This window comes from Camelus dromedarius, chromosome 8 (assembly GCF_036321535.1).
Source record: "Camelus dromedarius isolate mCamDro1 chromosome 8, mCamDro1.pat, whole genome shotgun sequence".
NCBI classification, from domain to species: Eukaryota; Metazoa; Chordata; class Mammalia; order Artiodactyla; family Camelidae; genus Camelus; species Camelus dromedarius.
This window is the reverse complement of record NC_087443.1, coordinates 9,541,604-9,563,848: the sequence shown is the minus strand read 5'-3', so window position 1 is coordinate 9,563,848 and position 22,245 is coordinate 9,541,604. Positions and strand designations below refer to the sequence as shown.

At 40.0% G+C, this 22,245-nt stretch overlaps 2 pseudogenes; both read right to left on the bottom strand.

Moving 5' to 3' along the window:
- Nucleotides 1–10,265: 10,265 nt before the first annotated feature.
- On the bottom strand, nt 10,266–13,981 carry LOC135321789 (cyclin-dependent kinase 16-like; annotated as a pseudogene).
- The window catches only part of LOC135321788 (cyclic AMP-dependent transcription factor ATF-5-like), a 37,623-nt pseudogene continuing 29,312 nt past the window's right edge, over nt 13,935–22,245 (bottom strand).

Genomic DNA, 22,245 nt, shown 5'->3' with positions numbered 1-22,245 from the left:
TTTTACACAGTTAAATCTATTATCTCACTATTTCTTCTTCTCCTTTACTTCCTTCTTCTTCTTTTTTGTATTCAAGTTATTTGCCGTTAAAAGATGAGTTAGTCATCATACTTTTCTGGGATTTTATTGTCCATATTTAACTCTTTAATTCAAGTAGAATTTATTTTATAATCTATTGTGAGCTAAGTAGGTATTTTTGTAAACACTTTAAATAACAACACTTGTTTGTAAAGCTATATTTACTACATGTTAATTTATTAAATATTTAGAGTTTATTTCAAACCTGTTTTTTCTGTTCTGTTCAATTATAATACTTTTATTTGAAAATGTTAGCCAGATGATAAAGCCCAGTATATCAGCTTTTAAAATCATAGCCTTTATTTCAAAGGTAAAGGGGACAAACATGTGCTAGGCTCCTCTGCGGTTTCAAGCCACTTCACATGAGACAGACGTCAGAGGCAAAGCCAGTGAGCACAGTGACACAAATGCAAAAAGTGATAGAGTTGTCCTCAGTTGTCCTACTCCATACCCACTGCATCTCTCTGCCTCTCTGTACGGACACAGGGTCTCATAAAATTAACTCCAGCTCAGTTCAGTTTATCTCATCTCATCTCACTAACTTCATAGCATTTTCTCTGTCTTTCAGTTTTTCAAGGGGCCATGTCATCCTAATAGCCAGAGAAGTGGTGGAGAGAGATGGGAGATAAAGTAAGACAAATAAATGTTATATGAGAGTTGAGGAAGAAGGCCCTATAAACTCAAAAGATCCCCAATTAATCAACAGCGTGTACTCTAAGTCTGCAGACCAGCCTCTTGCCAAAGCCTGCTCACTAACCCGGGGCATCATTAGCACAAAGGCATATTGTTCCCCAAGCGGACAGTCCTCTGGGGCCTCCACTTCCCCTGGCACGCCCCCACTCCAGCCTGTAGATTTTCCTCTTAGTTATCATAATTCCCTTGGAACCCATCTGTCTCTGACCTACTATGGGAAGTTAACAAAGGCTCCTAGAATAATCTATGGCCAGAAGTGTTTCCTGAAAACTTGTTCCTGATCCTTCAAGCTCCCGATGAGCACTCACTGAGAGACCTGCTTCCATGAGATAAAAAGCCCGTAGAGACAGGCGGGTAATGGCCAAAGCCCAGGGTCCCTGAGGATGTTTCCAGGGCTCAATCTCCATCTCCAAGTTCCAGAACCTTCTTTTTGCTTTTACCACAGACTTTCTGGGAGTAACTAATACACAGGAGAAAGATCGGAAAATTACTGAGCCAGAGTTCCAGGAGGTAGCCCTCCAGGGTGACTCCATTCTGGGCTGAGGAAGCACAGGCCCCTCCGCTAGACTGTCACATCCGTCTCCGCTGTTTCCCTTGCTCCTTCTGCTGAGTGCTGTGCTGTGACAGACACCAAGTGCAGAGGATGACGTGTGAGGAATCAGAGTAGTGGATATGAAGTCCTCTTTTGGAAATCTTAGTGTTTCCCCATTGCCATGTGTTTTAATATTGATAACTGATTGGCAAAGTGAATTTCTTATATATTAGCTTTCATCCCCACAATGGCCTCAGGAAATACACATCATGATCAACAATTTACTAGTGTGGACGCTGTGCCTGGGACACAAATCTTTGCACATAGATTCCTATGTACTGGGCCTTACGTTCTATAGGAAGCATCTCCCAGGTGCGATTGCTCCATCTAAGGCTATGCCTGCTTTAAATGTCACTGGGTACTGTGCCAAGGTCTACTCTACTCTTACTTAGTGTAGACAACAATAAAACAGAGAGAGGACAACACGCGTGTGATGTCTTCCCTCCAGTGAGCAATCTCAGCAACACCCCTCCTAACCTCCCAGACGCAAGAGAATTCCAAAGGTCCTGACAGTATTTTTATACAGAGTCATCCTCAGCAGATCATAGACTCCATGGCTCTGGCCTTGAGAGCCGCTAGAGTCACAGAAGGAAACACTGGTGGGCAACGATAGGCCCACCTGTTCGGCTGCATCCCTTACCACTTTGCCTTTACCTCTTTCCTGTAGGAGATTCTCATCCCAGTTCTGGGTTTGCTCTCAGCTGTGGCAGATCTTTCCCATACTTGTTTCCCACCTCAAGCACGTGCATCTCTTTCCTTCTCTACCCAAAGTCTTTCCCTGGTGTTCTAGGAACTTGCTCATCCCAATGTCAGGAGAAGTCTGTGAATGATTTAACACATCGCCACCCCGCCACGCCCCATGTCCAGGGAGCAACCCTCAATCAAGGAGGAATTGGAGTCAATCGATAAATATTGTATATCTAAGATCTCTCTGCCTAACCCTAAGAGTTTAAGAATTTCTCCTTGGTTTTCCTCTAAAAGATTTATAGCTTTGCATTTACATTTCGATCGATAATCCATTTTGACTGATTTGAATTAGGTTTAAGGTTTTTTTTTCTTTTTCATATGGATACGCAGTTGCCTCAGTTCCATTTGTTGAAAGTTTATCCTTTCTCCATTAAACTGCTTTTGCAACTTTTCACAAAATCGATAGACCATATTTGAATGAGTCCATCTCTGGACTCACTATTCTGTTCCATTGATGTATGTCTATATCTTTACCAATACCATGATGTCTTTATTGCTCTGGTTTTTTAGTAATTCTTATAATCAAGTAGTATGTCCAATTTTATTTTCCTTTTTCAAAATTGTTTAAACTGTTCTAATCCTTTGCATTATAATGTTTTGCATTATAGAATCAGTCTATATCTAGTATAAATCTTGCTGAGATTTTTATTGAAATTGAATTAAATTTTAAGAATTGACACCTTCACAGTATTGATTCTTTCAATCCATGGACACAGTATTTATTTAGGTCTTCTTTTCTTTCATCATCAATTTGTGATTTTCAACAAACAAACCCTGCCCATATTATGTTGTATTTATTCCTGGGTATTTGATACTTTTGAAGTACTGTAAATGGCATTTTAAAAAATATCTGCTTCCAAATACATATTGCTAGTATGTAGAAATATGATTGATTTTTGTGTGTTGAACTTGTACCCTGTGGCTTGTTGAATGTATCAGTTCTAGGAAGCTTTCAGTAGGGTAGGTTCCTTGGGTTTTGTATGAATACATTCATGTCATCTGCTCATAGGCATAGTTTTATTTTTCCCTTTACAATCTGTGTGCCTTTCATTTATCTTTGTAACATTATTAATACTGGTGGCTGCTTATAGTATGATATTGAATAGGGTTGGTGAGAGAAGACATCCTTGATTTGTTGAACTCAATGAAAATATACTCAGCCTTTCACCATTAAATATGTCAAGTGAAAGTATTTTAAAATACCCTTTTTTATGTTGTGGAAGATTATTAAGAAATGTTCATCATGAATAGATGTCGAGTTCTATCATATCCTTGTTCTGCGTCAATTGGTGTTATGATGTGGCTTTTCTTTTGTCTGCTAATATTGTGCATTATGTTTATTGGTTTTCAATATTGAACTGTGTGAATTTCTTAGATAAACCCTGGTTTAATATTGTCTTAATATAGTTTTGGATTTAATTTGCTAATATTTTATTGAAGTTTTTGTATTTATATTCATGAAAGATATACATCTGTAGTTGTTTTAACACCTTTATTGTGGCATGATTCCTGTACAGGAAACTACACATATTTCAGATGTACAATTTGATGAATTTTGACAGAGGCAAACATCAATGAAACCACTACCACAATCAAGATAGCTAACATTTCCATCACTCCCCAAGAGGTGCAAATTTTGAATTCCCAATATATCCCTTCCCAAAAGCTTTATCCTCTGATAACCATAAATTTGTTCTCTATGTCTGTGGGTCTGTTTCTGTTTTGTAGATGAGTTCATTTGGGTCCTTTAATATTCCACATATAAGTGCTATCATATGGCATTTTTCTTTCTGTTTCTGGCATACTTCACTTAGAGTGATGCTCTCCAGGTCCAGCCATGCTGCTACACATGGCATTATTTTATTCTTTATTATGGCTGAGTAGTATTCCATTGTGTGTATGTATGTATATGTATATAAATACCACATCTTCTTTATCCAGTCATCTGTCAATGGGTATTTGGGTTGTTTCCATGTCTTGGCTACTGTAAATAGTGCTGCTGTGAACATTGGGGGTGCATGCATCTTTTCAACATATACTTTTCTCCAGACATACGCCCGTGAGTGGGATTGCTTGATCATATGGCAAGTCTTTTTTAATTTTTTTGACTGCTCCCAATACTGTCCTCCATAATGGCTGCACCAATTTACATTCCCACCAACAGTATAAGAGGGTTCCTTTTTCTCCACTTCCTCTCCAGCATTTATCATTGGTGGAATTTTTAAAGGTGGTCATTCTGACTGACGTGAGGTGATATCTCATCGTAGTTTTGATTTGCATTTCTCTTACAATTAGTGATATTGAACATCTTTTCATGGGATTGTTGGCCATCTGGATGTCTTCTTCGGAGAAATGATTACTTAGGTCCTCTGTCCATTTTTTGATGGGGTTGCTTATTCTTTTATATTAAGCCGTATGTGTTGGTTGTATGTTTTGGAAATTAGTCCCTTGTCAGTCACAACATTTGCAAATATTTTCTTCCATTCTGTAGGTTGTCTTTTCATGTTATTTATGGTATCCTTAACTGTACAAAAGATTTTAAGTCTAATTAGATCCCATTTATTTATTTTTTGCTTTTATTTCCATTACTCTAGGAGCTGGTCATAAAAAATATTGCTGTGATTTGTGTCAAAGAGTGTTCTGCCTATGTTTTCCTCTAGAAATTGTATAGTATGCAGTGTTACATTCAAGTCTTTCATTCATTTTCAGTTTACTTTTGTACATGGTGAAGAGAATGTTCTAATTTCAGTCTTTTACAGGTAGCTGCCCAGTTTTCCCAGCACCACTTGTTGAAGAGACTGTCTTTTCTCCATTGTGTGTTGTTGCTTCCTTTGTCATAGATTGATTGACTGTAGGTGCAAGGGTTTATTTCTGGACTTTGTATTCTGTTCCATTGATCCAGGTGTCTGTTTTTGTGCCAGAACCATACTGTTTTGATTTCTGTAGCTTTGTATGATAGCCTGATGCCAGGGAGGGTGATTCTCCCAGCTCCATTCTCCTCTTTTAAGACTGTTTTGGCTATTTGGCATTTTTTGTGTTTCTTAACACAATTTATTTTTAACAATTTATTTTGCTCCAACTCTGTGAAAAATGTCATTCGTAATTTGATAGGGATTGCACTGAATCTGTATATTGCCTTGGGTATTATGGCCATTTTAACAATATTGATTTTTCCAATCCAAGAACATGCTATATCTTTCCATCACTTAAGTGAATTCAATTTCTTTCCTCAGTGTCTTATAGTTTTCAGAATACAGGTCCTTTGTCTACTTGGTTAGGTTTAGTCCTAAGTATTTTATATGTTTTAGTACAATGGTAAATGGTATTATTTCCTTAATTTGTTTTTTCCCATTTTTCAGTATTATTAGGTAGAATTGTTACAATTTGACTGCACATATACAATGTATTGCATGTAAATACATATACCCAAAATACTGCACCTTGTTTTTAAATTTACATATATGTATTTTTCATTGTTTGTAAGAAGGTTTAGAGCTTTAGCTATTTAAACTTACATAGTTATCAAAGGAATAAAGCCATCCACAAAATAAAAATTAATTGAAAAGGATAAATACACCTGCTATTGACAGCAACATTATTTTTATAATTGCCAATTATAATTACCAAGGTATGGAAGCGTTATAAATGCACATCAATAGACGAAGGGAAAAGAAGATGCGGCATATATATGTAATGGAATACAGATCACCCATAAGAATGAAAGGTATTTTGCCTTTTGCAGCCCTTCATTGACATTTTTTCCACTTCAAAAACCAGAATTTTATAACTGGCATAAACATTTCCATTGCATCAAAAGTACCTAGAAATAAGCTTAACCAAGGAGGTTGCCTATACTTTGAAAACTATAAAACATTGATGAAGGGAGTTGAAGATGATACAAAGAAATGGAAATATATCTTATGCTTCTGGATTGGAAGAATCAACATCATCAAGATGGCTGTACTACCCTAAACAATCTACAGATTCAATGCAACCCCTGTCAAAGTACTCACAATATTTTTCACAGAACTAAAGCAAAAATTCCAAAATGTATATGAAACCATAAAAGACTCTAAACTGACAAAGCAATCTTTTGAAGGTCTTTTTTTCCCCCTTTCTTCTTTTTGTCCTTTTCTTATAGTTTGATGACAAGAGAAGTTTCTTTAACATTTGTTGTAAAGCTGGTTTGGTGCTGCTGAATTCTTTTAGCTTTTGTTTATCTGTGAAGCTTTTGAATTTGCCTTCAAATCTGAATGAGAGCCTTGCTGGGCAGAGTATTCTTGGTTGTAGGTTTTTCTCTTTCACCACTTTACTTATATCTTGCCACTCTCTCCTGGCCTGTAGAGTTTCTGCTGAAAAATCAGCTGATGGCCTTATGGGAGTTCCCTTGTATATTATGTGTTGCTTTTCTCTTGCTAATTTTAATATTTTCTCTTTATCCTTAATTTTTGTCAGCTTGATGACTATGTGCCTTGGTGTATTCCTCTTTGGGTTTAGTATCTCTTCAAAAAATATCTCAGGTTCTTTCTCTCTCTCTTCTCTTTCTGGTACCCCTATAATGCGAGTATTAGTAAGCGTCATGTTGTTCCAGAGTTCTCTTAAATAATTTCTTTTTCTGCTATTTTGTTGTTAGTGGATAGAAATGCCACTGATTTCTGTATATTAATTTTATACCCTGCAACATTACCAGATTCAGTGATGAGCTCTAGTAGTTTTCTGGTTGCTTCTTTAGGGTTGTCCATGTATAGTACCATGTCATCCACAAACAATGACAGTTTTACTTCTTCTTTATCGATTTGGATTCCCTTTATTTCTTTTTCTTCTCTGATTGCTATGGCTCGGGCTTCCAAAACTATGTTGAATATAAGTGGTGAGAGTGGGCATTGTTGTCCTGTTTCTGATGTTACAGGAAATGCTTTCAGCTTTTCATCATTAAGTATGATATTAGCTGTGTGTTTGTCATACATGGCCTTGATTATGTTGAGGTATGTTTCATCTGCACAACATTTCTGGATAGTTTTTATCATAAATGGATATTGACTTTTATCAAAAGCTTTTCTGCATCTATTGAGATAATCACACAGTTGTTATTCTTCAGTTTGTTAATGTGAGGTATCACATTGATTGATTTGTTGATACTGAAAAATCTTTGTATCCCAGGGATAAATCTCCCTTGATCATGGCATATGATCCTTTTAGTGCATTGTTGGAGTCCATTTGCTAGTTTTTTGTTGAGGATTTTTGCATCTATACTCGTAAGTTATATTGGCCTGTGATTTTCTTGTTTTTTGGTATCTGTCTTGTTTTGGTATCAGGGTGAGTGTGGCCTCATAGAATGAATTTGGAATTGTTCCTTCCTCTTTAATTTTTTGGAATAGTTTCAGAAGGTTAGATGTTAACTCTTCTGTAAATTTATGTTAGAATTCACCTGTGAAGCCAACTAGTCCTGGACCTTTGCTTGTGGATATTTTAAAATTACTGACTTAATTTGGTACCGGTAATTGGTCTACTCATATTTTCCATTTCTTTCTGATTCAGCCTTGGCAAATTGTACCTTTCTAAGAAATTGCCCATTTCTCCTAGGTTGTCCTTTTTGTTGGCATATAGTTGCTCATAGTAGCCTCTTACGAGCCCTTGTATTTCTGTGATATTGATTGTGACTTCTCCTTTTTTATTTTATTAATTTGGGCCCTCTCCCTTTTTTCTTGATGAGTCTAACTAAAGGTTTGTCAGTTTTATTCATCTTTTCAAAGAACCCATTTTAGTTTCATTGATTTTTTTTTTGTCTTTATTTCATTCATTTCTGCTCTGAATTTTATGATTTCTTTTCTTCTACTAACTTTGGGTTTTCTTTGCTCCTCTTTCTCTAGCTGCTTTACATTTAAGTTTAGGTTGTTTATTTGAGATTTTTCTTGTTTCCTGAGGTAGACTTGTATTGCTATAATCTTGCCTCTTAGAACTGTTTTTGCCGCATCTCAAAACCTGTGGATTGTTGTGTTTTCATTTTCATTGCTCTCAAAGTATTTTCCAATTTTCTCTTTGATTTCTACAGTGATTCATTGATTGTGTAGTGGCATATTGTTTAGCCTCCACGTATTTGCAGTTTTTGCATTTTTTTTTCCTTGTAGTTGATTTCTGACCTTATAGCCTTGTGATCAGAAAAGGTTCTTGGTATGATTTTAATTTTCTTAAATTACTGAGGCTTGCTTTGTGATCCAATATGTGATTGATTCTGGAGTTTATTCCATGTGCATTTGAGAAGAATGTGTACTATGTTGTTTTCAATTAGAATGCTCTTAGATATTAATTAAGCCCATCTGGTCTAACGTGTCATTTGGGGTCTGTATTTCTTTACTGGCTTTCTGTCTGGATGTCCATTGATAAAAGTAGGTGTTAAGGTTCCTCACAATTATTGTGTTATTGTTGATTTCTCCTTTTATGTTCGTTAAAAATTGCCTTATATATTGAGGTGTTCCTTTGTTGGGTGCGTATATATTTACAGCTGTTATACCTTCTTGGATTGGTACCTTGAGTATTATGTAGAATCCTTTTGTGACTCTCATAACAGTCTTTATTTTAAGATCACTATTGTTAGATATAAGTATTGCTACTCCAGCTTTCTTTTGGTTTCCGTTTGTAAGGAATTTTTGTTTTCCCATCCCCTCACTTTCAGCTTGCATGTGTCTCTAGGTCTGAAGCGGGTCTCTTGTACACAGCATACACATGCGTCTTCTTTTTGTATCCAGTCCGTCAGTCTATATTTTTTGGTCAGAGCAGTTAATCCCTTTATATTTAATGTAATTATCAATACGTATATTCTTATTACCATTTTGTTAATTGTGTTGGGTTAATCTCACAGATTCCACTCACATTAAAGTTTCTTAGGTCTTTTTCCCTTCAGTGAGGTTTTACATACCTTTGTATATAGTTAGATTCTTTAGTCACATTCTACATTCTATTTTGGGATACACTGATCTTCTAGCTATTTGTAACTTGTATACATCGATATTTGGTTTTTATGCTGTAAAGTTCTGTGGGTTTTGACATACATATAACATGTACCTGTTTTTAAAATATACAGATGGTTTCACCAAGCTAAAAAATCTTCAAAGCTTCACCTAGGAAACCGATCCCTTCCTCTTGTTCCCTGAACTCCTGGCAACCACTGATCTGTTTATTATATATATAGTTTCGCTTTATTCAGAATGCTATATAACTAGAATTGTACAGTATGTAGCTTTTTCTGATGGGTTTCTTTAACTTAGTGATATTCATTTAAGATACATTTGTGTATTTTCATGTCTTGATGGCTCATTCTCTTATTCAGTAATATTCCATTGTATGGATGTACCACTGTTTGCTTACCCATTCATGTACTCAAGGACATCCTGGTTGCTTTTAGTTTTTAATAGTATTGAGTAAAGCAGTTGTAAACATTTAGGTGTTGAATTTTATATCTATATAGCTTTGAAATATTTAAATACCTAGGAGTGCAGTTGCTGGATTTTATGGTAATACAATGAACTTTGTAAAACACTGCTAAATTGTCTTCCAAAGTGGCTCTACCATTTTCCATTCCCAGCAGCATTGCATGAGAGTTCCTGTTACTCTGCATCCTCACCAACAACAGGTATTGTCAGTTTTTGGTTTAGTCTCTTTGAAAGCTGTGTAGAGGTAACCCATCGGTTTGTTAATTTTCATTCTCCTAATAACAAATGGTGTTGAACATCTTTTTACATGCTTATTTACTGTCTGAAAATCTTCAGTAGTTGTCTGTTCAGATCTCTTGTTCACTTTAAATCAGATTATGTTCTTATTGTTGAATTTTTTTGTAAATTTTGAATACAATATATATAATATATATTCTGCTATTGTTCAGTAAAGCATTCTGTAATTGTAAATTTTACCTTTTCAGTTAATGGTGATGCTCAGTTCTTCCACATCCCTGCTGGCTTTCTTTTTCTTAGTTGAATCCAGTACTAATAGAGGAGAGTTGAAGTCTCTAATTATATTTGTAGGTTTGTTTATTTCTCCTTAACTCCACCCTCTTTATTCTGTGCATTTTAAAACTCTTTTGTTAGGTATATGTACATTTAGGGATCTACATTTTCTTGGTAAATTGATAAGTTTATTATGTAATGTTCTTATTCTTGGTAATTTTCATTCTTTGAAGTATACTTCTTTGTATTAATATATTCACTTCAGTATTGTTTTGATTAGTGTTTGTACGCTATATCATTTATCATTCTTTCATTTATAAACACTGATATTATATTTGACATTGGTTTCTTAAAAACCACATATAGTTTGACTATGTTTTATTTATTTGTAGGGATGTTTCTTTTATTTTGACAACTTCAGTATGTTTTATTGTGTTATAGATATATAAAGTTTATCCTCTTAACCATTTAAGTGTACAGTATAAAAGTGTTAACCAAATGCATATTGTTATGTAACACATCTCTAGAATTTTTTCATCCTACAAAACTCAAATTCTATACTCATTAGGAAGCTAACTTTCCTCTCCTGACAACCACCATTCTACTTTCTTTTTCTAAGAGTTTGGCTGCTCTAGATAACTCTTATAAGTAGAATCTTACCATATTTATTGTGAGAGTCTGTCTTTTAAATGGTGAGTTTAGGTCATTTAAAATTAATGTAATTATTGATATGTTTGGATTTAGATCTACCATTTTATTAAGTGATTTATGTGTTTTTCCTCTGTTTTTCCTTTGTTTCCCCAAATCTTGCCTTCATTTTGAGTTATTTGAATACTTTTATCATTCAACTTTATTGACTGTGTTTTTTTTAGTATGTCTTGTATAAATAGTTTTTGATGGTTTCTTTGAAAATTACTGTTTACATATTTAACTTTTCACAGTCTCATTGAAATGAATACTTTTATCCTTAAGTGGAATTTTGTCTTAAAACCATGTGAATCTATTTAACCCCTTTATGTTGTAGTTGTATTATATATTACATCTGTACACATTAAAAAACCTGCAGATAGTGTTGTTATTATTTTTTCTGCTTTCAACCATCAACTGCATTTTAAAGAACTTAAGAGAATAGCCTATTATATGTACCATGACAATGACCATTTCTCTTGCTTACTATCCCTAAGGTACTATTATTTTCTGGTATCATTTCCCTTCAATCTGAAGAACTTCCTTTAGCAATTCCTTTACAGCAAATCTGCTGGCAACAAATTCTCTTGGTTTTCCTTCATCTGAGAACACTTTCATTTCACCTTCATGCCTAGGGTCATTTTTAATAAATATAGATTTTCAAGCTGATAGTTCTGTTCTTTCAGCAACTGAAAAATATGCCACTTCCTTCTGTAGTTTCTGGTTAGTCATTCAAATTGTTCTTCTCTTACAGGTAATATGCCATTTTTTCTGACTGATTTCAGTTTTTCTTTTACTTTAGTTTCAACAGTCTGATTATGATTGGTCTAAGCATGGAATTTCTTTGGGTTTATCCTGTTTAGGGATGGGTTTATCCTGTTTAGGGATAGGTTTATGTGGTTTGCCACACTAAGGAAGTTTAGAGATGTTATATCTTGAATTATATTTTTTCAGTACTGAACTTGTTCTGCTGTCTTTCTGGGACTCTGATGGCAAGAATGTTATGCCTTTTGTTATTTTCTTACAGGTTCCTCTCGCTCTGTTAATTTGTCTTCAATATCTTTTTCCAGGTTAAATAGTTTCTATTGATCTATTTTTCAGTTTCACTGACAATTTCATCTGTTATGCACTTTATGCTTTTGAGCTCATTTAGTGAGTTTTATACTTCCGTTATTTTATTTTTCAGTTCAAATATTTCCTTTTGATTTTTTTTTTTTAAATTTAAGGAGCGATGAGAGCTTTGTTAGCACCCAGCAGACAGGCCAATGGGTGGGCTGACAGGCCAATGGTCAGGTGTTCGCACAGGCAGCAGGGGACACGTGGGAAGGTGAGCGTTCGTCAGGCAGGTAGGCAGGCAGCAAGCAGGAAGGATGCAGCTGGGGGCTGCCCTGTGAGGGGTGTGGCATTCCTCCAGCTGCTGCCTGCTGGGGCCTCAGTCTGTGGCTTAGAACTCGGTGTCCACCACTCAGAAAGCTGGCCTGCCTTAGTCAGGCATTGATGAAGACCGAAGCCTGGCCTCCTTTTGTAGCTGGACCTCCTTTAGTGCAAATATGGAAGAAGTGTCAGGAAGTTTGTGGATGCGCTTCCACAGGCTGAGGAAGAACAGAAGTTTCATGGCATCCTCTGCGGAGATACAATTGCGAACTTCAAGCTGCAGCAGCTTGGTGTGGAGGTCAGCCCCGCCTCTGTCAAGTCTGCAGCAAGGACAAGGGGACTGGGGATAGCAGTATGTCTTGAACTCTTCACTGGACAGGATGCCTGGCCACGTCTCCTCAGTTGGGGGTTCCCAAGACGCGCAAGATGAACTGCAGGTGTTCCTCCACCGTGTAGCCCGGGAAGAAGGGCCGGCCCGTGGCCATCTCATAGAAGATGCAGCCCACACCCCACATGCCAATCTGAGAGGAGCAGTCCGTGGACCTGAGCAGGATGTTGGGGGCCGGTACACAGCGTTACAACCTAATTGGAGTAGGTCCTCATTGGAATTGACTCGGCCCGGGCCAGGCCGAAGTCGGCCAGCTTGAGCTCTCCTCTCTCATTGATGAGCAGGTTCTGGGGCTTGACGTCTCGGTGTAGCACGTTCTGCCGGTGGCAGCAGGCCAGGCCGCGGATCAGCTGGAACAGGAAGAGTTTCGCATTGTGCCTGCTGATGACGTTCCCACAGCCATCTGGGTACTGCGTCAGGTCCCTGTCCGGGTACTCAAAGACAAGGGTGAGCGACTTCTCTGAGGATAATGTCGTGTGGCGGGATGATGCTGGCGTGTTTGAGGTCCTTGAGCAGGGACGCTTCCCAGATGGCGGTGCAGGGCGCCCCCTCTTCATGTTTAGTCTGATCTCCCTGGCGCCACAAGGTTGTCTGTGAGCTTGCTTTTGCCTTTGCAGACGGTGGCATATGTACCCTCTCCCATCTTGTCCAACTTGATGTAGGTCTCCAGTTTCCCAAAGTCGATCCCAGGCAGGCTGACACGGCGGAGGCGGCAGCCGAGGGGCTTGTCAAAGATGGGGATATTGGGGGTCAACTTCTCACGGTAGCCCTCGGGCAGCCGGGTGTCGGCTGGTAGTGATGGGCGCTTGTCGACGTTCTCCGTGGAGATCTTGCGCGGGGGTAGGGGGGTGGGGGATGGGGTGGGGGTTGCGCATGCGCACCCTCCCTGGTGACCGCACCTCATGCGAGGGCGCGGCGGAAGCCTGGTCCCTCTCCCCGGCCGACCCCACCTTCCAGTCCTCGTGTATAATCTCTGGTGCGGAGCTGAGGGGCCCCGTCCAGAGCGAGGCTCCCCAGCGGCAGCTCGTGTGGGGGCCCCTCCACGGTCACCGCCGCCGCCGCCGCTCTCACCCAGGCCTGTCTGTTCAGGGGCACCGTTGGCCTTGTCTACACCTCGGCGCCCTCGGAGTGTCACTGACAGCCGCCTTTTGATCTTCTTCAGCGGATCCGTGGCGACCGGCGGGGGCGCGCGAGCCACCTCAGCGCCGCGGGGCCGGCAGGGCGGCGCCTGGGGCGGCGGCCCGGGCTGAGGCCGCGCGACCTCCTTCTCCTGCTTCCCCTCCTGTTCGCCGCAGGCGCCCGTCCCAGGGGGTCTTCGGCCGTGGCTGCCGGGCCCGGGCCGACGCCCGCTGTGGAGGAGGAGGAGGCGGCGGCAGCGGCGGCGGCGTCCCGCTCAGCAGGCCCTGAGCTCGGCCGCTGCGGGCGGTGGCCCCGGGCTCCTCGGCGCTGGCTCGAGTCCGAGAGCTCGCGGCGGCGCGCGGTTCAGGGCCGACCGCTGGCGGAGACGCGGCAGACCCCCTTCTGATCCTTCTTTATACCTCATTTCTGAGTCCTCCAACCTATGTATTAATTTTAGGAGTGCTTGCAATTTCTCGTTAGAATATTTTAAATAACTTACTATTTTAAAATCTTTGTCAGGTAATTCTAATAACTTTGTCATGTCAATGTTGATGTTTCTTGATCGTCTTTTCCCGTAAGAATTGAGAGTCTCCTGTTTCTTCAAATGCTGAGGAATTTTGGATTGCTATATCAGGCTTTCATACGCTGAGGGTTTTTTTTTTTAATACTTTGAATAAAGTTGGTATGTTTGTTTCGGCAAGAAATTTACCTGGTTAAATTCAGGCCACAGGTTTCAGCCCATCTTCCTTGGCTCCGGGTTGAATGTCAATTCAGTTTCAAAACCTTTGCAGAGCTATTCAGATCTGCCCCACAAGTGCACGTCCAGCGGCTGTCCGGGTCTGACCAGAAGTCTTTCTGATAATCAGGTTTTACAAGTCTTTATTACACTGATTAGCATCAGATCCAGCCATGCACACAAAGTTTGGGATTAAATTTCCTAAGATTATTTAAAAATTTACTGAGATTTCTTTCATGAGGTCTGCCCTCATCATAACCTCCCCAGTACACTTCATGTCCCTGGAGTACTTCTCTCAGGTTCTGTATTCAGAAACACAGGGCCTTAGTTATTCTGTGCTGCTTACTTTTGGGACCAAGAGGTGACAGGACCAGAGGATGAAAAACAGGGTAACTTTACCAGGGATTTGGTGGTACTTTAAATTCTGGTCTTCTTTCCAATTCTCCTGATGTTATTCAGTTTGCAGGGTTCTCTAACAGCTGCTCTGTGCATTCTGTCTCAGAGCTGCACTCAGTGGTACAGACACGGTGGAACGTGTTTTCTCCAGCTTACCTGGAACTGACTCCCACAATTATTTATTTACTTTTTATTTCTGCATATTACCTGCACCCAATCTTGGCCTTCTAGTTTCTGAATACTTCTGGTCTTGACTCATTTTCCTTCTTCCCCATTCAATGCCTAACACTCAGTCACTGTGTTATTAAATGACATTAATTCCTTTTATTTTGTAACTGCTTTGCCTAGCCTCACTCCAAGTGCAAAGGGCAGACTCACTGAGATTTGGGGGAAATGCCTGGTAACTACTGTCCTGCGTTGGTTAATTAGAACATCAACAAGATTACAAAGCAATATTTTATGATTTCCCATTGGCATGTTTCACAGAAAACATTTTCAAGTTGAAGTAAATAATGGAAAGAAGTACTCGCTAACAAATTAATTACCTGTTAATTTATCACTAGAGTGACTGGCAAGCTAGAAAATAAATTTATTACTTTTTATCTTAAGCTGAAGTACACAGAGAATTTCTGTGTGCAGCTCCTTACACGTGGTGTTCAAGGATGACAAGTTCCCTGTGTAGCAGCCCTGGGAAATTCTCTGAAAATGTTCCATCACAGTTTCCACTAGCTAGCTCTGCTCGTGGCCCTCAGAGCCAGCTACACACAAAGTAGGGAAATGTAAATAAACTTCCTCTTTCCTCTCTCTTCTGCCTCTTCAGGCTTTCTATCTGTGCTTCCTACAAACATCTCAATTCCAACAAGCCCCTCTCTTGAGCTTACTTCCTGCTAGATTTATTTAATTATATTCCACTTCATTTCTGGATGTAAAGCAGCTTATTGTTTCCTCAGCTTCTTTTCCCTCACTGCTAATCTTCTTGAAAGACTGACATACTCCTCCCAGAAGAGAACTGGAATGATGTCAAAGGAATGCAATATTACATTGGTTCTCAAAGTGTGGTCCCTATACCAGTAGCAATACAGCACCTAGTAACTTGTTATAAAGGCAGATTCTTGAGTCCCACCTATAGAATCAGAAACTCTTCAGGTGCAGCCCCACAATCTGTGTTTTAACAAGCCCCCTAGGTGATACTGATGTACGCAAAATTTGGGAACCATTGTAAATAGGGAGTTAATAATTGCCTGGTACTGGTAGAATGAAGGGGAAGGGTGTGGTCCGCATGTGGGTTGCTTGTCAGATTGTGAGGACTTACTGAATTGGTTATTCCATGCTTGAAATAAGTCTTGTCACTAGCACGCAGAGTGGCTGTGCGCAGTGCAGGAAGGGAAAGCGAAGTATAAATGGTGGGTGCGAAGAGCTGCCAGCGCCCCAAGTGTCTTTCACCTCTGCCTTCTCCATCTGGTGGCCTGCAGAGTGTTCTCCCCAGCTACTGTGAACACTTTGGCAATTATTCCAAGGGGCATTTTTCTAATAAAAACCCACTGATTGTTCCTCCAGGGTTTTTTTCTCCTTCAGTGGCCCTGGAAGCACTAGGCAAACACATTTTTAATGACCAGAATTCACAGATACGGTATTATCCTCCTCTCCATGTATGATTTCAGTAATCCACTGAGACTTCTTGGCTGGCTTTTTACAGTCCTTAACATCACATAAATTTTGATTCAGCCAAATAGGTTTCCTTAACATAATACAGTTATTTCAGTATTATAAGATAATCATAAATCTGAATCATTATGTCTTGTGACGGACACAGAATTATATGTTGCGCCATAATTTATAATTGAACAAAGTTGGTCCTTCTTAACAAAGCATTCTTTGATATCACTGAAATCATCAAGAGAAATAAGGAAATGGTGATTGGCTAAACAAAACTTCTATTGTAAGAAAAAATCTTTCTTCAGAGAAATATTGAGCAAGTGGAATATATGTTCATGACAGTACTGACATTGATCCCAGCGATCCTACATTGGCGTTTCCATCTAAACATCATGAAAATACAGGATATAAAAGTGTGTGTGTGTGTGTGTGTGTGTGTATACACACATACACATATATAAATACATACACTACAATTCACTATCAATAGAAACACCAACCCCTGGAAAACACTCAATATTTTCTGGAAGTTTCCTCACTGTTATCAAACAAAAGATAAAGTTATTTGAACATTAGAGTCAGGGAGAAATTTCTGTAGTTAGCTTGTAAGTATCTATGCACTGTGCACTGTTCCTCCCATTAGAGTAGCAGGAAGAGTTTTACAATGGTTAATTTTTTTTCACAAATATATGCTCACAACTCAAAAGTTGATTATAATTGACCCTCAAATAATGCAGGAGTTAGGGGCACTAATCCTCCTTGCAGCCAAAAGTCTGTGTGTAACTCAGAGTTGGCCCTCCATATACTTGGTTCCTCCACATATGTGGTCCCACTTTGGTAGACTCAACCAACCTCAGGTCATTTGGTAATGTAGTATTTAACACTGAAAAAAAATCCCTGAATAAGTGGACTCATGCAGTTAAAATCCACAGTGTTCAAGGACTGACTGAATAATGCTTTGTTTTAGAAGATTGTCTTTATAAATAACAAATTTTGATTTCAGTTTTTGTAAGTACTTTATATTTTGAGAAAAATTATGTATTTGCTCATAATTTATATTAACGTTTTCAGCTTGTTTTATCATTTATTTTTTCCATTTCTCTTTTTTGGGGGCTGTGATTTACCTTTACTGAAAAAACACAGTTGGTAAGTTTAAAGTTCGATGGGTTTGACAAATGTATACACCTATGTAACCACCACCTTAATTAAGATACACAGCATTTCTACAACAAAAACTGTTCACTTCTCTCTTTTTCCAGTTACTGCCTTGCACCCAGAGAGAAAAACCGCTGTTCTGGTTTTCATTATCATATATTGATTCCTCTATGTTATTGTATGTGTCAGTAGTTGATTTCATTTTATTACTAAGTAGTAATTAATTTCCACGACTAATGATTTTACCCACCTTTTCATATATATTTTGACATTCATTTATTTTCTATGTTGAAGTATTGATAGAAAAATACCCCCCATCTCTGTATTGGGCTGAGTGGTTTCTTACTGAATTATCAGTGTTCTTTATATGTTTTGGATATAAGTTCTATATCAGATATGTGTTTTGGAAATATTCTCACGAAATCTCTGGCTTATCTTTATTTTCTTAAGAATTATTTGCAACAGGCTTAAAACAACAAAGATTTATTACTTCTCTATTCTGTGGTTTTGAAATCTTGGTGATTTTCCTCCTGGTCTTGCCTAGGGTCACTTCTATGGCTTAAATGGAAATGAAACACCCAAAACAACCTACTCACATACCTAGAAGTTGATGCCATCACTGTGTGTGCCCCAAGGAGGCCTCTCCTCTTCTAGAAAGCTAGTGTGAACTTCTGCAAAACTTGGAGGCCTCAAGATTCTAAAAGAGTGAAAGCAGAAGGTGTGATGCTTCTTAAGTCCCAGTATCAGAAGAAATGTAATATTAGTTGTGTTGCATTCCATATTTACTCCTTTTATGATTCCTTCTTCACTCCTGGTATTTCAAGTTTCCTTCTGGTGTCACTTCCCTTCTGCCTGAAGAACTTCTTTTGGGAATTTTTACGAGCAGCTCTACTGGCAACAAAATTTCTTAGTTTTCATTCATCTGAGAATGTCTTGATTTCACCTTTATTCTGGAAGGACAGCTTTGCTTGATGTAGAAATCTGGAGTAATATATATTTTTTTCTTTCATTGCTTTAAAGGTGTGCCACTTCCTTCTGGGTTCCATGGTTTCAATTGAGATAGCTACTGTTCTCCCTTGTAATTAGTTCATCTTTTCTCTTTTACTACTTTTGAGAGTTTCCCTTTATCTGTAGTTCTCAGAAGTTTATTTCTGATGTGTCTTGATATGTATTTCTGTTTGGGGTTCACACAGCTCCTTGTACCTATAAATTTATGTCTATTATTTCTTTGAAAACTATTTCAGTCCCACATTTTTCTCTTTTCCTTTTGGGACTCTGCTGATACAAATGTTAAATTTTTTGTTATTTTTCTACAGATGATTCCCTGTGATTCTATTAACTTCTTTCAGTCTATTTTCTCTCTGTTGTGCAGTTTGGGTTATTTTCACTGTTCTCTTCTGTCTTCAAGTTCCGTTATTATTTGCCCTGTGATAGTAATTCTGAATATTGATCATTGGCCTCTCTGGTGGCTTTTTTATTTTGGTTAATGTACTTTTCAGTTCTATAATTTCTATTTGATTTTTTATATCCTCCATTTCTTTGCTTAGATTTTCTATGATAGATTAGAAAATCACTATTTATATTAATTGATTCAGGAAAGATCATCAGGAGATGCTAAAATTAATGGATAAATGCTTGAGGAAACAGGGTTTATACATAGTGTCAAAGTTTTGCCCCAGAAAACAATGATTAATTACTCATTAATTGATAAAGTACTTACACATATCAGTTAATAAATAAAAATACTTATTAACTAACTTCAAAGTGGAGTAACCTCACTGACATCATCTTAGTCAAGTGATAAAAGTTAACATCATCAGTCAGAGACACATGAATATCATGGGTCTTTATTATGTTGCACTGAAAAGACCACAGGTTGACTTCTCTAGTATTCTGGCCCAAAATGCATATGCTTAATCTTATCATACAAAAATATAAAACAAATCTAAATCAAAGGAAATTATATGAGATGAATGGCCAGAACTCTAAAAATGTTAAGATCATAAAAGATAATTAAATATTAGGGAAATCGTTCCAAAGTAAAGGTAACTAAAAACATATGACAAATAGATCAATGTATGATCCTGAATTGGATCCTGGAATGGAGACAGAAGGGTGAAAAAGAAGTCCATTTTTATTTATTTGTTTTGTTTATTTGTTTTGTTTTTGCTATAAAGAACATAGTTGGGAAATCAGAAAACCTGAATGGCTCTGTGGATTAGATAGTGGTACTGTATGAATACTAATAATGTCCTGATGTTAATGGCTGTGCTGTAATAGGGGAGTGTGTTAGTCTCCTAGTACAGTCATAATTTACTGTCAAAATATTACAGATTGAGTTCCTTAAACAACAGATTTTTTTTTCCCAGAGGAAATGCTTCATTTTATTTCCACTCACAATACCCCAAAAATGATCAGTCCCTACCCCTCCCTCACCTTGATGTGGCCCTCACCCCAACAACTTCACACAACACTGATTTTCTCCCAGAGCTAAAATGAACACCCAATCACCAATAACGGCTGTTCTCCACCCAGCCCACCTCCCCATCTGCCTGTATATCCATCTGCTCTGCGAACTTGGCCACCTTTTGGTTCCATCCCCCAAATGTAGTTCTCCAAGGTCACCTGGCTTGTTTGGCTTACATTCTATGGGCACCATTCTTAGAACTTTTCTTGGCTTAGTCCCCAGATGGTTCCCCTGTCCTCCTATGCATCGTCATTCTGCAGAGCTTCCTGGCCTCATTTCCCTGTTTGGGAGACTAAGTTTCCAAGCTCTCCCCTGCTCCCCAAATTCCCTGTGGGGCTCTGTTCCTCAGCTGTTACATAAGGATGTACATGTTGACTGAGGCCAAACATGCCTTGATTCTGGGGAGAGAAGAGGGGAGCCAAATCAGAATGTAAACGAGAGGAGACAAGGATCAAAGAGGAGAGAGAAAGGGGGGTGGGAGGAGGGAGGGAAGGGTTTGATGGGAAGCTGGATGCAGGGGGATGACAGCGGGATGGACCCTCCCACCTCAGCCCCAGAAAGACTAGGGAGCCAGAGCGGAAGACCAGCGCCCCCTACCGCACAAAGCCCCTGCCTGGCTAGCTGTTCCGGGTCCCCTTGCTTCAAGCCTTGTACACTTAGATGAGCAGCCCATTGACATACTGGATTTCCCACTCCGCCTACTCAGCCGTCTCCCTCAGCTCCCGGTTCCGAGTCTTCAGCCCCTGGCACCCGCCCTCCAGGGCCTCGCCCTCTGGGCGCTTCCTTGGCAGGTACCTCAGAGCCGCTGATGTGGTCTGGTCCCTCTCCTTTTGCTCGTGGTCCCCGTGGGCGGTGGCAGGATTGGGGTAGGGGGCTGGGCGAGAGGGTGGAGGTGGACAAAGGGGTTGTGGGGATGGGGGCGGGGTTGCCAACCCAGAGTCCCCTGGCCCAGCCTCCCTGCAACAGTAGATGGCTAGCAAGTCAAGGGTATCCAGGGCTGGGGCCTGGGGGAGGTCAATGGTGAGAAGGGGAGGGGCGGTGGCAGCAGCGGTTTAGGACTTCGGGATGATGGTGGGAGGAGGGAGCATCAAGGAAGAAGTCTTCCATCTGCTCAAGTTCCTTTATAGGAGGGAAGCATAGCTTCTAGATCTGGGAAGATGAGGGGAGGGCACCTGAGGGCAAGGGGGCTCCAAAGGGGGAAGGGCTGTAAAGTCGACCAGCTCGGTCATCCAGCCAGGGAAGCCATCATCTACCAGGGGAGCTCCCCCACCCGGAAGCCCGCCCTCCAGGGCTCCCCCAAGGACCTCATAGGGGCCCAGGAGGGCAGGGGCCTGGGGGGGGGCTCCCATAGTCTATGAGCCAGCCCAGCCCACTAGCTGGGACCAGGGTCCTGTCCAGGTCCAGCCCCAGGGTCGCCAGGAGTGACATGGCTGTGGTGCGGGTGCTGGGCACGGATGGCAATGAAGGAGGCTGCGCCAACAGCTGGGAGGAGATTCTGGAAGTTGCTCAGCTGGGCGAAAACAGGCACCAAGGCAAAAGTGGAGGACTCCATGGCTGCAGAAAGGAGAGGCAGCGGCGGCCTCAGGTGAAGAAAGAAGGCAGGATCCGCGAGCACAGGCACGCAAGCGTAGAGACTGGCCTGGGGCGCAGAGGGGCCGCAGCTGCAGAGCCATGGCCGGGGCTGTGCAGGCGGAGGCGGTGTCGTGGTAGCAGGAGGAGAGACCTTCATCTGAGGATGGGGAAGAGGCAGCCCCGGGGACTGGGGACAGATATAAACAACAGAAATTTAATTTCTCACTGTTCTAGAGGCCAGAAGTCCAAGATGAAGTTGCCAGCAAGGCTGATTTCTTGTTAGACTTCTCTTCCTATTTTGCAGACATCCATCTTATTGTGCCCCCAACAAGGCCTTTCCTCAGTGAGCATGGACGCTCCTGCTCTCTCTTCCTCCTCTTATAAGGTGTCAGTCCTTTTGGATTCGGGTCCCACATTTATGCCCTCCTTTAATCTTAATCACCTTCTTAATGGCTGTGTTATCAAATGCAGTGACGCTGAGGGTTAGGGATTCAACATATGGACTTAGGGGAAACAGTTGAACCCATTACAAAGTGTCCTTGGTTTTAGGAAATACACACTAAAATATAAGTAAGAAGACAGCATGTTTGCTATATAATTTAGGGAAAAACTGGAGAGAATATTAAAATAAAAAGTGATAATACG